This window comes from Anticarsia gemmatalis, chromosome 19 (genome assembly GCF_050436995.1).
Source record: "Anticarsia gemmatalis isolate Benzon Research Colony breed Stoneville strain chromosome 19, ilAntGemm2 primary, whole genome shotgun sequence".
Taxonomy (NCBI): domain Eukaryota; kingdom Metazoa; phylum Arthropoda; class Insecta; order Lepidoptera; family Erebidae; genus Anticarsia; species Anticarsia gemmatalis.
Genome location: NC_134763.1, coordinates 10,136,002 through 10,150,583, shown reverse-complemented (window position 1 = coordinate 10,150,583; position 14,582 = coordinate 10,136,002). Strand labels below are relative to the sequence as shown.

Sequence of the window (14,582 nt, the reverse complement as noted above, 5' to 3'; positions counted from 1 at the left end):
AACATGTAACTAACCGAAGCACCTACCTATAGTAGAGGACTATGGCTATAACGAAGGCACTCGCACAGGGTAAATGAGGTGAATGAAAAAGCTTGTATACCTATGGCTTGGATGGACTAGATAAATAGAAATGTATGTTTGTCCGTCGTGAGTCATTTCTAAAAAGTGTGGTAGAGTTTTAATATTTCTAATGTTACAACTGATCCGGCAAACGTTGCTTTGCCATATAGATTATACTAAAAAGGCTATTCAATAATAGGGGTTGGTGCTAAAAGGGTAAAAATTTAGGGTTGTATGTATGTTTTAATTCAAACAAATAAAAAATGTCTAAAAGAAATGCAAAAGAAAGCTAATGTTGGCTGTTTCTCAGACCTACTCAACATTCTCACAAAATTTCATGAGAATCGGTGAAGCCGTTTCGGAGGACTACGGGAACGAACATTGTCACACGAGATTTTTTAAATAAGATATTCAAAATCGTTGATATACCTACTAAGATAGATCTTTAGCTGTAACTACTAGACTATAGAATAGAGTACAAAAATAATCTACAAAAACTGGGATAATATCCTTCCTAGAAAATACAATGGGGACAAATTAAGGACAGATAATACACGTAACCGACATGAGAACTAAAAAGATATGTCGGCTATGTTCAAAGCCGCTTGTACCACCCATTACTGGAATCAGGCTTAAAGGAGAATGTACATAGGGGTATTTACTGTAGCTGCATATATTCGGTAGCTGTTGGAAATATACGTTACTCTACTGAGAAGTGAGGGTTAAAAGATTGTTTGCGAAAATTTCCAAATCAAAGACCTTTGAATGTCAGAAACAGCTTTAATACCGACGGAAAGTCCGTGAGAGTTTTTTTTTAAATACATGACAGCAAAAGGACGTATAATGGGCTTAAGTAATATATCTGGTATTCTGAAAAAGCTACACTAACTCTCCTTTCGCATAATATAAACACGTAGTCCAATGACGAACCTATAGACTAAAGTGATACAAATAAAATTGTAAACATTCTTCAAAATTTAAACCTCATACACTAATCAATCTACTAAAACGGACTTTTTTTGAAGATTAAAACCAAACCTAACCTATTGATCGAAGGACACCTGCCACTTGCCAGTACTATAGTTATTAAATCTTGTAATAAGCCTTCAGACATCGAATCTATTTTGACACTAGGTCAAACGAGCAATACAAAAAGCAAAAGTAACATTTAACGTAAACGTTCTATGTGAACACTCCCTAACAGTCGGGAGAGTAGGATCCATACGGCTTTGTACGCTCAACTTTTTATTTCTAAGTAGTAAAACTCTTTGTTTTCACGGAACCCGCGTGTGTTGCCTTCTTTTTGCTTTCCACTGGCAAAGTTGTCACGGTGGCAATGTGAAATTTCATTCTACTGATTAAAATTGTTGGGAACTAAGCTAATGTACTCTAGAACTTGTATTAATAAACCGCTTCAAGTTTCAGTTCTGTCTCAAGAATTTGTTAGTGGAAAAGTTGTGTCTATTAGTGTATGGTTAATGATGTCGCTGTGTTGTGAGTTTGATTTCATTCATGAAACCGACTTCACAAAGGAGGAAGTACTGTGGTCGAATTATTGTTTTTTTTATGTTTGTGTCTATTACCCCGCGATCTGTGGACGAATTTCAAAATTATTTTTTTATTCCTTACAATTTCATCTCTTATCATGTGTCGCGAGTTCTTAAAACAATGAACCGATCTTATTAGTAGTTTCAGGTGTGATTTGAAACCCGAAACATCGGTTCAAAGATCGGTCAAATATATGTTTCCTATGGGAATCGAAACCACTGCGTCTCGACTCAGTAATAATGGTGTAAAACCACCAAAACACCACTACAACAATACCAGAAGACGCCAATACAGATATTAATACATTGTCACTTTGTTCTACGAAGAATACATAATATCGCACAGGGGTATAGTTTTTATACAAAGGTTTCTCTGTAAAATAAAATGCCTGTCGATGGCGTGTCGAAGCCTCGAAGGTCTAAAAATAAGTCAGACCAGACATATTATGCTTAACATGTTACATTATTATGATTTGCATAAATAATACATGTATTATGATTAGCATGAATTGCCGGTGAGGTATTTTTAAACATTTTGTTTGTTTGTTGCTTTTGCCAAGCAAAGGAAGTAACCTTTTTACCTTACTATTTGACTTGAACCCATTTTTGAGTGTATTCCGCAAATTTTCTCATACAAGTTATTAAAACAAATTAGTCCAATAACAATATGACTGCCTCCGTGGCGCAGTAGTTTAGGTCACCACGCCGCTACCATTGCGTCGGGAGGTCGTGGGTTCGATTCCCACACGGGTCAATTATTTGTGCGATCCACAAATAATTGTTTCGGGTCTGGTTGTGCTTTGTGTCCGTTGCTTGTATGTTTGTAAAAGTCCTCGCGACACAAGAGCAATTCTTAGTGCGGGAGTTGTCTTTGTAAAAAAAAAATATATAACCATGCATTCATAAAATCATGCTTGTAATACCCGAAAGTGTATACGTAGGTATATGAAATACATCCGCGTTTCGCTATTTCTAATGTTAGTCCCAGGTAAGACGAATGCCACAAATCAGGCACGTAACCAAACTCTTAACTACTATTATTTTACTAATATATTTTGAAATGACCTACAGCACTTTTCTTTTGCTTCATTGACATTCTCACATCAGTACTATCAACAAATAGTAGGTATTATCAGCATCATATCAACACCTACACGCCTAAGTACCTACATGTCCAGAATAGCCAACATTCCAACAGGGTACAATAGCAGCCGTCACAGATTCCACAAGCGCCGGATACGCGCGGAATGCATCAAATAATTCCATGCATTGCACGAGAATTGCACGAAATATCCACAGTTGCACGAACGATTGTATCGATTATAGACTTTTTGTTCACTGAATAAAATGGGTGATGTTGATTTTGTACATTGTAGTGTACATTTGATTTGATGGATGGGAATTGGTTGTAATATTTGACAATATAATGTTCAAAAAAATTGTTCTGATTAGTTTACCTTCGTTTTAGTCACTAAACAAATGAATGAATAAAAGAAATTGTTGTTGTTGTTAGGTTCGTAGCAAGTGACGTTTTTCTGCACACACGCATTGGTGATAATCATTGTGATGTTGTACTAAACAAATGAATTTAGGTGTGAGTGTAAATGAGTGACAGATTATATTGTAACGTTGTATTTGCAAATCAATATTGGCAACAGAGTCGGCTTGTGCCCACGGTCACTGTAAACTGCACCAAAACGTTGATCCATTCAGGCAAAAAACATATTATTCGCATTAATTCGGCGCACTGATAATTCGGAAGTTTAAACGTTAATTCAGTCGGCAACAGCCAAGAGCATAATCCAAATAAACATTTACACTACACAAATAAAGCATTTACCTTTTGCAACGTGAGTGATTGAACTGAACCGTGTAATGTAAAGTAAAAGCTTAAAAACCTTTCACACAGCGATAGTGCAGCGATAAAAGGTTTTATGAATGTAAAATTGATAGTTTTTCATAGTATTTATGTTAGCCTATATCCGCTGATGCCGCGTACGTCAATAATTCATCGTATTTCTATTCTACTGACTCGTGTTATAGCCCAGGTAACTGGGTTGTGGAGGTTAGGAAGCCGTTCCGTGTAACATACTGGTACTCAGCTGCATGCGCATCAATAGTCGGCATGTGTATTTTTTTAAAATCCCTTGAGATAAATACAAGATTAATACTAAGAGCGCGGAATTCAGGTAAAGGATTTTTAAAAACTGATCATGATTGAGGAAGGAAAATCAAACCCTATAACAGCAAGAAGCCAATATTCCTATTAAAAATACAATTAATAAAATACAAACCAGAATTTGAAACTTTATACAAATTGTGAAACAACCTTGATCAAGCCGGAAACATTTCATCCTCTTCCCAAAAAACAATACATCTTTACTTTTAATTCAATAATTTGTTACAAGTAACTTAAAATCATTTACCATGCACGTTAGAATTGAAACATGGGCTATGCACTGTTTAGATTTAAGCACAGATACATAGAACAGGCATAAAATAACACGAGCAGACAAAAAATAATTTAACTATTTTACAAAGTATGACATTTGAATGACAAGACTTGGGGTCCTAAAAATATATTTTGGGGCCAGGATGTGAATGAAGACCCCGTAACAAAAAATCGTTTTTATGTTACTAATAGGAGATATGTTTTCCGAAGATTTTCTACAGCCTTCCACTTCTACAGATTTCGTGTCTGATAACTTGCTAGACACGTATCTAGATACAAACAGAGCTTACACTCAATAATTTGTACAAAAGAGCCGTTCAATAAATAATTCTACATGTAAAGTAAGAAACAGATACATTTGTTAAACAACTGGCAACATCTGGTGTTTCCCACTCGCGTTACAGCCAGGTTCCTTTGAATTACTGTTATTTGTACACAAACGTATTGAAGTGCTCTCTAATCTTGTTAGTGTTTCGAATTATACTTTGTTTTTCGTTTTTAAACAAATTTTCTTGTAAGAATGGTGTTTAGGTTGACTTTATAAGAGTATGAAACATGGTCATTCTGGTCAATCACGTGGATTACTCAATATTTTATTTAATATCCATTTATAAAGAACATAAGTAGGAATGGGATTTGAAGCGACTAGGAACATCAACTTAAATATTGTACCAAAACTTACTTACTTATTAGTTAGTATAAAGAACTAAAAATCTAAAACGAGTCCAAACATTTTAACCTTTATGTATAAATAGACATCAAAAACATAAAAAAATGTGTTATCGTGAGCAGCTAATATGAGGTTAGTGCGAGAAAACATTGCGCAATATTGAGTAATAACAAACATTGACGGACCCGGCAGTCATTCTGCCCGAATTCGGAACCAAATTACAGCGTTATACATTTCTTGACATTTTATAACAATCTCTATGAATAAAACTGAACTTAGAGGTTGACACCTTTATGGCGCTGTCGGTAAGTTATACCAACATGAGGTCTCAGGTTTGAAACTTGGGTCGGGAAAAGTACGACTGGGCTTGGATTAGAGTATTTTCGAATAGTAACCCGGAGTGTGGTAACGTGTGGTACATTGCAATGGTCTCACCCCCTATTACATAGTACTACCATTATTATCATTTTCAGTATTTTGGTACATACATTTACACAAATTCCTACAAAACCATTTTATGGTTTGACTGTAGGTGTCTCTAACTAAATATAACTAAAAACACATGTAAAAACGCTAATTGTTAATGGCAAAACGTGAGAGTTTTTCATACACCTCTGCTTACACCTTCGGGCATAACAGGCGTGATACTATGTATATATATGTAGATAAAATATTATATATTTTTCAATACAATCAAAAATTATATTTTAATAATATGTAACTAAGTAACAATATATAACATTCTGAACAAATGCATCTGTAGTTATTGTTAAAACAATTGGACGTGTAAACAACGAACAATATTTGTTTTTACTAAAACAATACTGTTTAAATAATATTGACTGGCTAAAATAATATAAATGTAAGTACAGTATTATGATATAATTTGTAATAAATATGTTCAATTAACATTCATTACCATTAAATGCCAAAATCGGAGTTTCTACTTCATAATATGCGGATGTGAAATGTGAGAGTAGTATATTATTTTCCCACTTGCAGCTAGTTCGAAACTCAGTCAAGACAACTTACAACCAATATCATATTATAACTGAGAAAATCTATACGTCTGATGTACTATTTTGATGAGAATATAGCAAGGAAACTGTTAGATACTCCACCTCAGACATAAGCTCCTTTCATTCATAGTTTTTTCGTTCTCGAAATACATACGAGTCTAATGTTAACTGTATATGTATCTTCTTTCCTCAAAAAAATATTACTAAAGCCCATACAACACTAAAATTAGATAAAATTAACTAATCAACTCCCATTTACGGTAACAATGCAATTATCCCACACAAATCGTTTATCACAAAACATTAATTGTATATAGAAACATTATTAACACGTTTACTAAGTATTAACTAAATCAATTGTAGTTCCCGATCGACCAATCACAGCTCACCATATCATATTGGGTCAAGGACGTTTGCGAGTCAATTATTCACACTAAACTTTAATACTACACTAGCTTTTCCGTTTCGTTCGATTTTGGGGAAAAATATAACGACTTATGCCCTATATTTTGGTTTCTAAGGCATATTTAGCGGTAGTTTATCTATTTAAACTGTCATTTTTATATGAATTTTAGCGCTATTGAATAGATAAACTACCGCTAAATGTACCTTAGAAACCGGGGACAGATAGACAGTGTGAAATGCTTATCACTCTGTGCAAAGATAATTAGCCGATGAAAATCCCTTCAGTACATTTTGAGTTTATCGCTAACGAACGCGGCGGGCAACTTTGTATTATAATAGAGGTAAATATGAAATAAAGAACTTATATAAAAAGTCCTTGCTCCGTTAATTTTTTCCTACTTAAACGCAGGCGAAGTCAAGGTAAGAGTATATACACGGCAGCTACGGCTCATTAAAACTTTGAAAAAGAACTGACTTCAACTGACCTTTTACAAGGACCCCATAAGTCGAATTGTGGGCTCGACCTTCATTAGCTTTCACTTTATAAATCTATATATATAGTACCTACCTATAATATACGTATTTATATAAACCTAGGTAGTCTACTGAAGTTGCTAAATTTAGTTGAAAGGTGAATGAAGACCCATCGGTTTTGTGAATGGAGTTTGAAGCAGAAAATCTTGTTACTATGGCTGGTTTTAAATTAATATTTTAGGTACTTTGAAGAATAACCTATGCGTCTCCCATGCATGAAATAAGGTCACAGGCTTTGCATTATTTGAAGAGTGGTTTGAAGGATAGATTTGCAATGCCTACTCATGATGCTTTCTTTCATCTTTAAAGCAAGGGCTTATTGTTTCTAACACATTCATATGTAAGTTCAAAAAGTCTTTGATGTATTGCTTTAAGTTTTAAAACCATATTTCGACCAGTATATTTTAAATTTAGTATGCACGTAAGGTGAATTTATAGACAATCTCTAATTGATAGCTAGTTGGCTCTAAATAATCCTAATAATATCAGCGTCACCCAAAGGTTATATAGGCCAGAATGCTAAGGTATCAAGTCCTGTGCATTAAATTTATATAAATAATCCCAACATCAACACTCATCTCAAGAAAATAACCTGAGATCACGCAAACAACAAACACATTCGCTTCTAATACAACTTTCATTCATTCATACAACCCACGACACATTTCAGTTTGTACACAAAATAGTATAACTAATGAATTTTCTCGCATACATACATAATGTGGATCCTTTGTCATTCCAAAGATCGCCCACACAACTCCCACACTTAAAATTACAATCTAGAACATTTTGCATGCCCTTTCTAAATATGTAGGTAGCTTTTTGATAAAGAAACGGTACAATTGCTTTCGAATAAAATAATTTTGAATATTTTTATGTAAATTTCGTTCCATCACTCATTAGTTTCATTTATCTTGGTCCGAAAGCGTAGGCGGGGTATGAAAAACACCCACGTTTTACCAGTCATAATGTTAGCTCTATGTAATAAAGCGCAAACCTATCGTTTACATTCTCAGGCCTATGTAAATGGGGGTACCTTATCGAACTCTGGGCTAGCAAGGAGCAATACATACATAAAATCACGCCCTCGTTCCATAAGGGTAGACAGAGACCAAAGAACACCACTTGGTACGACCCTTACAAACTGCCTTTGCTTCATTCAAATCTATACATCTTAATAAACAATAGGATCGATATTTCGAAAGAAATAGGAAGGACTCTATAGAATCTACACTGTCGACTTATAAATCCAACCTAGTTAGCAGTCTTATACGCTACCAATAAATCTCAGTGGCCGTGCACCGGTTAGACCTCAATTGAATATTTAATCAGCCATTTTTCTATTTCAAAAAAAATGTTTGTTGCTTTATGTAAAAAATATTAAGTATATCAAAAAGAGGTAATAAAAAAATCTATCATCCAAAAAATAACAATCAATAAAAAGTAAGTAATTCGATCAAGCACTTTTCAATTTCCTTATATGTTTTTTATCTACTTATCTATAACAAACATTGATAAAGAAAGCCCTTACACAATATTTCATAATGACTGACGTTTTGACGGGAACCGCGTATTAATATAATTTAATACACGAACGATGTAATATTTCCCATAAGAATACATAGGTACAGTCAAGAACCAAAATATGTACACTCTGACACATTATATTACCATTATTATCTAAGAAAATAATAAAAATACTAATGTTTATGAACTTTAAAAATAATTTTACAATAACTGTGTCTTTATTTTTTACAAATATGAAATTGATATTCTCATACAAACATATTATTATACACTAGAAAATGTAACAGTGTATATATATTTTGACTCTTGGCTATACATCATATCAATATAACTGAAGCATCCTTTTAGAAAAGGACAACACTCTACGCTCTATATAGCGGATTGTTTTGACTTAATAGGAAGCTTCCTATGCTATACATATTTCCCCTAAGGCTTAATGTGTTTGAACATTACTAGTTGAATTCATAGAAGTTGAACGATTCTAGGAACATTGAGAAACGTATTCTCAATTGATTAGCTTGTTAGTACAAGCTGAAAAGGGCGTGATCAATGATGAGTACCGCAAGACAGATTTTCAGGAGTACGTCTGAATAGGTTTCAGTAATGTTAAGACGGTTATTAAATTAGTATATCTTAATTATTCGAATTGTTATTGTTTATTAATAACATTTTTTTATTAGAGAAGCAATTTTATCATACCGAGAACAAAGTACCTAAATTACATTCCGACCGTCTTAAAATTGCACAATAATGACAAATCATTATGCAATATTCGCACAACACAAAACACTTTGGGTCGAGCTATTTATAAAACTTTTATTCATATAGGTACTACTTGTATTTAATACACATCGATTCATTCATGTATGACCAAGAAAACACGGTTTATTTACAAATTAAGAAAGTAAAACTGATTACTCTCTATTCATATAGTACAATTTAAATTATAACTTTGAAAACTATTTTTTTCTAAAATAATTTTTGACACTTCATTCTATCAAATACGCTTTGAAACACTAATCCGTAAGTCTTAATAACTTCAGAAAATACTAATTAAATTTTTACCTCAAGAAATGCTTCCATGAACGAAGTCTCAAGCAAAACTAATTTCATATTCTTTTGAGTGCACATGTACATTATTAGCGACAAACGTAGAAGTTAATGCGCGGTAGTACTAATTAATTCAGTGCACTACGTTCAGTCTTCAATGAAACTTGCTCAGGTATATTAGTTATAGAACTACCCTCATATTTATATTACGACCTATTTTGTGATTGCAAGGAGCGAGGTGGTAATTGGCTTCCGTTCGCTCCACTGGATTTCGTAAGGAGTATTTTTTCTTAGAAATTTTCTGGCTGATTTAAGACCGAGTTCTTTTAATATTTCTTGGTGTATGTTTGTAGAATATTTTACATTTTTATTGGTTTGTAGTTATAATGTAAGTATATTGAATAATATTTCTCGTAACCGAAGGTCCTGTATAATAAATTGTATGGATATAAATGAAGCAAGGGAAGTTTGTAAGGATCGTACTAACTAGCGTTCTTTTGTCTCTGTTTACTCCTATGGGCGCATGTATGTATGTATTTAATAATATACTATACAGTGCCAAAATGTCTAAAAAGTAAGTAGAAAAACAATAATTAGTAAACAATCTTTTATCTACCTATAATCGCCTTATATAACTCTATAGTAAAGGCCACAAGAGTCGAATTGTATATAGAAGATTTAATCTTCAATATACAACTGTATTTGCCCTATTTTTAAAGTTACTTTTCCATCATTCTAACCTCAAGAAAATAAAATAATTTCGAGTAAAGCCCGTTACAGGATAACTTACATTTCAAGTGTCCGTAACAGTCCCGGTGCGACTATAGCAACTATGTGACTATAGTCCACGCAATAAGAGTAAATATAGTTTATAATAGTCGTAAACTGTGGTTAAATGTGGTCATAGTTTCTTCTTTCAAGCTTGTTAGACCCGTGCGTGCTACTTAAAGTAAGAACCTACTTTTCTGTGTGATATGGCTCTGTTAAAACATAATCAAAAATATTTGAGGTTTTTGGAAAATATAACCTATTCTAGCCTATCAATGGAATGTGAATGCTGATTACTAAGTATCGGGTTGGATTCCTGAGTCGGGCAATGTGGTATTTGGTATAAGAATTTGTATTTCGGTATAAGGCAACTCGCCGTTACAGAAACGGACTATATCGTATACAGCAAAACGAGAGTATACTTCGAACCTATTCCTTTCTTTTACCTCAGGTTAAACACACGTAACAAGGAAATAAACTTCCAAAAAAGTCACATCTCAAGAAAAACAATTAATTAAGAATTCTCAACAAACAACAAACATTGAAAACTCAAAACAACTCACACACTCTACTTCCAAATGTTGTTTTATAAAAACTATAACTAGGTAACTACGACTACTATAGTTTAACAACTTAGTACAAAGACCTGTATGCAAGGTTCGCGGCTAGCAAAGGTATACAACATTCACAATTTAGAACATCAGTGACCCACAGCTGACAGTGGCCTGTTTAATACTGCTACTTTATTTTGGAAATACATAGAATTATTATTATTATTTATATGTATATTATTTGCAATGGCTTGCAAAAATGTCCAGTGCGTAGCACTCGTTACCAGCGATCCTGTATGACAAGATGTATGGATGTGAATGTGAGACAAGGGAAGTTTGTGAAAATCGTACCAAGTAGCGTTTTTGGGCCTCTGCCTACCCCTATAGGACAATGATTTAAAATGATATTACATAATTATGTTCGTATGTATTAATTATATTCGAGGTCAATGGCACAAAACAAGGCACTCTATTAAGTTGTAGCGCTATAACTATACCTACGTAGGTATACACCTTCGAGTCTCTCGTTGCCTGTTAAACTTAGCACCAACTAACAGACTTGGTAAAATATTCTCTAGGTTTATTTTAGGCTGAAGGCTTAACGGCTAGCTTACCTCGCCCGCTTTATTTACTTTCAAATTTAAATTTTGATACTTTGACGTTCGCTAAGACGGTTTTTCTGCATATTTGTTCAAGTTTCCGAGGATATTGGAATTAGTTTACAGAGATTTTAACGAAGATATCTTACTCCACACGTGATGAAGATTATTGCTACTAAGGTTAAAATAAATTATTAACCTCTCTAATTAGCTTAGTAACTATGTTCCTTTCTGTACAAAAAAAGATAATATCGAACAGCAGATAACTAAAACCTGAAAGTACCTATCTATCATGTTTTCTATAATAAAGTTTATTGATTATTACTCTCAGCGCTCATTATTAGCACCGGCAAAGAAAAGGATCCTTCAGCATTCCTACATGCAACCTTATAGGAAAGACCTATAGGAAACTATTCCTTGGTATGCTGTAACGCCCTTAAGGATGTCGAGGAGTCCTTACCGACACTGATAATGGTCGCCGGGCCTCAGATTACAGTATTTTAGACTTCTACTGAGTTGCAGGTCTTCTACAGTTTTGATACAAACGTCTGTTATATCCGAACTTATCAGCAGAGGTGTGAGAAATTATTATATTCCCAGTTGTCCTCTAATACTGTACCCCGGGGTGACAACTGGAATTAAAAGTAGGAAGAAAGGTCCCTATCCCATACACCCTGGTTTCGCCATGAACAACCTTAGTCTCCTGATATAAGAGGCGAGCCAATTACCAAATAACCAATTGCCATATACCGTTTCGATCTCACTGTCATATTAACTATTAATCCTAAATAAATCAATCTAAAACCTATCTCATACAAAGTTCAAACTTAACCAACATCACATTAAAAACTAATATTACTTTTTTATCCTTTTCTAAACCTCTTTCCAATAACCTTACAGTTCGCCAAGGGCTAGTGAATGTAAAAAGTGAATGACTTTACTCATGCTATTGTCCTATAGATCCGTTAATACCTTGTTCGTGAAGACTTACAAACACTCTCACGATACTTAATAGCGCGTGTTGTATTACATGCTGTGACCGACTTGCAATTACAATACATTTTTTAAGTGTTTGGTACCAAATTTATCGTGCTTTATCATTCTTTGGATAAAATTCGAGCTTTAAAGTTTCTACTTACAGCTTTTTTTACTTTTATGTTCCAAAAAGTACATTTTCTGAGTTAAAATTCGTCTTATGTTATGGAGATCATAATGTTACGAAAATTCAAATTCATTTTACATTTGTGACAACACGAGTTGAAAGTTTGATCATTATTTTCTCAATATTGTTTACTTTTGGTTAAAACTATTTCGGCACTAAAATAAAATAATGCATTTAAACATCGCTTACCTATTAGATGCTCTTTAAGCCACATTTGGTCACAATAAATCCTAAATTAAACATTACTGGATCAAAGTTCTTGCGACAAAGGTGATACTTAGCACATAACCTTAACAAGCCCTTAAACACATTTTAATTCTTATCTGTTATCAACGTCAACGGCGAGCCTATCTCATTAAATTAAACAGCCATTAAAGTAAAACATCTATAAATCTTCCCTCTCTTTCGCACAAAGGTCACTTGCTGTCCAACTTGTCGCCCAACTTGAGTTAAACCTATTAACGACCGGTCATCGTAACCTTACGATCTCTAACTGTCTGATTACTTTGACCGAGGACAAAGGCCTCTTCTTGGAATTCTAAGGCTGTGTTTGTATTGAGGAGTGGAGATTTCAGGGGCTGTGATTGGTCGATCGCGGTCCGCTCTGCCTAGCTCAGCTATAGTGTAAACGTACCATATAGCTGCGTTTTCACTAACAATGAATGTTCCATAATTAGCTACGCTAACTAAGCCTATTTATGTAAGGTGAATCCTATAGGTGCAATAGTGATATGATTTTTTTTTTGCAATCGTATAAGGAAAACAATAATATGAGAATATTAAAAACGTTATTTTTTATTCATGCGAGCCTCATCGTTCTTCTTAAATTGTATCAGTTTCTCGCGCATATTTGGTGAAAACGGGTCTTGTAAGCCCAATCAAAATACAGTCATTGTAGAGTCAAATAGGAAACCTAGTGTTAAAAAAAATTAGGGCTTTATAGGGAATCGCATATTACAAACCTACCCTAAGTAGATGTCTAACGAGTAATATTATAGGGATTTTCATGTGACAAATAATTTCGATATTTGAGACCTGAAAAATAGAAAACTACATAATGCAGATTCGATGGCGCATGTACTGTAGCGTTTTAGAAGCTTTGTAAACTACTTAAAGGCAGTGTTATTGATACCGATAAAGAGCCTACGAAACCTCTATAAGGGGTTGAAAACCGAGTAGAACCCTCGTGAAGAAAAAGTCTAAGTACGTATTGTTGATTCTCAGACGGTAATTTAATTTTTCACGGGCTATTTCATAATAGACAGCTTTCTTCGTAGAGATGATCCTATGAGTCATACAAATCACGTACACGAATACTATCAGACATTCTTGGATTTAGTTTTTATACCTTTAGAAAGGTCAGGTGCGTAATACACGCAATCAGTAGGTAAGCAATGAGCATATTATATACCATAGAATAAAAGGTAATAGAGTTCCTTTATATGCTTGTGAGTGTGTAGAAGATAAAAGAAATAATAATATGTTTTCCATACATAGGCACGTTCTTCATCTACGTGTATTGTAGTGGATTTTTATAAAAATTGATAATGTCGAAATTAATGCGATACACATTTTCTACTAACGTATGTCTAGGAGGTACTCAAATAATTATACCTAAAATAAATTATTTTAAATGAGTCCCTTATAATAAGCTGGAAGGATTATAACATGTTAGAGTTGGAAAAAGTGATGGATGGGATTGGAACCCACGATTCTGGTTTGCATACATACATGAGTAACCCCCGGTTTCATCTGAGATACATTCAGCGGTAGTTTATCTGTGAAATAGTGTCAAAACTCATATAAAAAAAACGGTATTGAATGGATAAACTACCGTTAAATGTGCCTCAAAAACCGGGACTCAGACGTTTAGGTTCCCATACCAACAATTTTGAACCTATAACAATGTCGATAACCCACAAACCTATCGTCACTTATAACCCGAGCCACGCAAATTATATCGCACCAACAATTCGATTAGGGCCAAATATGATTCTTATCGTAAATACCTTTGACCTTTTTTCAGTCACTTCTATTCAGCTAACATGTTTTTATAGAACCTAACATCAAACCTTTTGTGGAAAGAAAGTAGTGTTGAGTACCGAGTATGATTTTTCGACGAATTTTCTTTTTACTAATGAAGCAATTGAGGGTAGTAGGGATTGTAGTGAGAGGCATTATTTAGCCTCTGTCTACTTATATTGGAAATAGTATATTTTTTTATCTAGGTATATGCTT

General features: G+C 33.9%; 1 protein-coding gene across 4 annotated transcripts in view; it reads right to left on the bottom strand.

The window, feature by feature from the left end:
- The window catches only part of Nrx-1 (Neurexin 1), a 196,038-nt gene that overhangs the window by 180,331 nt on the left and 1,125 nt on the right, over positions 1–14,582 (bottom strand). The window lies entirely within an intron of this gene.